Here is a 2988-nt window from a genome sequence, read left to right on the forward strand (position 1 = left end):
AACTTAAAATATTCTAGAAGCCACACTTTAAAAAGTAAAAAGGAACAGGAGAGATCCATTTTAATAATCTTATATTCAATCCAATATACTTAAAACATTACAATTTCAAATGCAAGTGTATAAACAGATTGTTAATAAGCTACCTTACGTTCTGTTTTCGTACTAAGCATTTAAAATTTGCTGCATATTTTACATTTGCATCTTAATTCAGATGCCAAGATTTCATCAAAAATACTCGATCTGTATTTAGATTTCATAAAATTTAGGGCTGAAAAAATAGATTAATATACCCAAGTTGTTCCAGACATACTTAGAAGTTTGCAGGAATTGAACTGAATATCAAGTTTGTTAGTTTGTTTGTTTATCTATTTGTTTATTTTTCAATATGGAATGCTTCACAAATTTGCATGTCATCCATGCTCAGGAGCCATGCTAATCTTCTGTGTATCATCCCAATTTTAGCATGTGTGCTGCAGAAGTGAGCACCGGATATCAAGTTTTTAAATTTAAATTAATTAAAATTAAATCAAATTTAAAACTTCATTGCTCAGTAGCAGTAGCTGCATTTCAAATGCTCAAGTGCCGTATGTGTCTAGTGTGTTGGACAGCAGAGTTCTTGTTGTTCAGACATTAAACATAAAAAGGAACAGGTTATGTAACTGCAGCACTCAATGTGGCTGAAGGAAAATCCAAAAAGTACAGCATCCCAGAAGCTAAAAAGCAGAGCTTTAAGAAGAGAATAATCAACAGCAAAAAATGCTACAAAAAGATCAGAACGGGGGATCTTGGGTGGTGCAGTCGGTTAAGCATCAGATTCTTGGTTTCGGCTCAGGTCCTGATCTCAGGGTGTTGAGGTCAAGCCCCGTGTCAGGCTGAGGACTTTATTAACAATACAGAGCTCCGGGTGCCTGGGTGGCACAGTCAGTTAGGCATCCAACTCTTGGTTTTGGCTCAGGTCATGATCTTGGGATCATGAGATCGGGCTGCATGTTGGGCTCTGCGCTCAGTGCAGGACCTGCTTGAGATTCTCTCTCCGTCTCGCTCTGCCCCTCCTGCTCCTGCTTTCACACTCTTTCTCTCTCTCTAAAATAAATAAATAAATCTTTAAAAAAAATCAGGAGTGATGACTGAGAAAAACTCTTTAGACTTGCTTCCTAAAAGTTGATTTTTGAAAGAAATGGTGCAGACAAAAAACAGCATGCAAATGGCTAAGAAGGAATTAGGTGGTAAGGAAATGAAGGCACAAAATGATGATTACTCTCTTTTTGATAGGGAGAATTGATGTTGGCATTAATGGTAAATAATCATCTCAAAAAACTGCCCTTTCATGGGGTGTATAGGTTTATGACTTTTGAGATGTATAGATTCATGGAATCACTTCAACAATTAGGATACAGAACAATTCCATCATCCCCCAAGATTCATTTCCATTATTACTTTCGAGTCACACCCCACATTCAACCCTTACCATTGATCATTTCTTTACACTCTAGTTTTGTTTCTCCAAGAATATCATATGAATGGAATCCTACAGTATGTAACCTTTTGATACCAGCTTCTGTCACTCAGATAATGCCTTTGAAATTAATCCAAGTCCTTTCACGTATCAATAGGTTATCCTCCCTCATTGCTGAGTAACAGTCCACACATGAATGTACCACAGGTTTATCCGTTTACCCTATGTAGGACATTTGGGTTGTTACCAATTTCTGTTAATTATGAATAGAGGTGCTGTAAACATTTGTATACATGTTTTTCAATGAACACAGTCTTCATTTCTCTAGGGCAAAAGGTGGCAAACTATGGCCTATGGGCTGGCTGCCTATTTCGGTAAATAAAATGTTATTGCAACACAGCTTCGCCCGTTCCTTTACATACCTGTCTTATAGCTGCTTTTGCAGTACACTGACACTGTTGAGTAGTGGTGACAGAGACCTATGTCCTTAAGCCTAAAATATTTACTCTCTGGCCCTTTAAGGAAAACTTCACTTACACCTGCGTAAAGGCTCAGGAATGGTATTGGTGGGTCCTATGGTGGGCGTTAGGGTTAACATTATGAAAAGCTGCCAAACTGTTTTCTAGAGCGGCTGTATCATTTTCGCTTTCCCATCAGAAATATACGAGATCTAGGGGCTCTGGCTCCTTGTCATCACTAGGTATTGTCAGGATTTTTTTTCTTTAAGCCATTCTAAAAAGTGTGTAGCACGGTTTCATTTTATCCCTTAGTAGGCAATATTGTTGGACATTGTTTCACAGACATATTTACCATCCATGTATCTTGTTTGGTAAACTGTGTTTTAGTTGTTGCCCATATTTTAATCAGGTTGTTTGTTATCTTAGTGTTGAGGCTTGAGAGGATTTATGTATTCTGATTGCAAATTCTCTATTAGATATGTGATGGGCAAACATCTTTCTCCCAGTCTATAGTTTATTTCTTTTTTTTAAAGATTTTATTTATTTATTTGACAGAGATAGAGACAGCCAGCGAGAGAGGGAACACAAGCAGGGGGAGTGGGAGAGGAAGAAGCAGGCTCACAGCAGAGGAGCCTGATGTGGGGCTCGATCCCATAACGCCGGGATCACGCCCTGAGCCGAAGGCAGACGCTTAACCGCTGTGCCACCCAGGCGCCCCTATTTCATTTTCTAAATTGAGTCTTCCACAGAGCAAACATTTTTTATTTTGGTAAAGTTCAACTTTCAATTTTTTTCTTTTATGAATCATGCTTTTGATGTCATAGCTAAGAACTCTTTGTGTTACTTCCAGGCACAAAGGTTTTCTTCCACATCTTAACCTTTTATTGATATATATGATCTGCTTTGAGTTAATTTTTGTCAAGAATTTGGGGGGTTTTTTGGTATATGGATGTACAATTATTCCAGGACTATCTTTTCTCCATTAAATTACTGTCACCACTTTGTAGAAATTAAATGACTCTATTAGCTTGAATTTGTATCTGGACTCTCTGTTTTGTTTCACTGATTTGTGTA

At 37.8% G+C, this 2988-nt stretch overlaps 1 non-coding gene across 1 annotated transcript; it reads right to left on the bottom strand.

The window, feature by feature from the left end:
* Positions 1 to 379: 379 nt before the first annotated feature.
* LOC117802083 lies at positions 380 to 486 on the bottom strand. Its single transcript, XR_004625143.1, has one exon. It is a non-coding gene; the product is annotated as a U6 spliceosomal RNA (small nuclear RNA).
* Positions 487 to 2988: the final 2502 nt, after the last annotated feature.

The sequence above is a fragment of the Ailuropoda melanoleuca genome, chromosome 4 (assembly GCF_002007445.2).
Source record: "Ailuropoda melanoleuca isolate Jingjing chromosome 4, ASM200744v2, whole genome shotgun sequence".
NCBI classification, from domain to species: domain Eukaryota; kingdom Metazoa; phylum Chordata; class Mammalia; order Carnivora; family Ursidae; genus Ailuropoda; species Ailuropoda melanoleuca.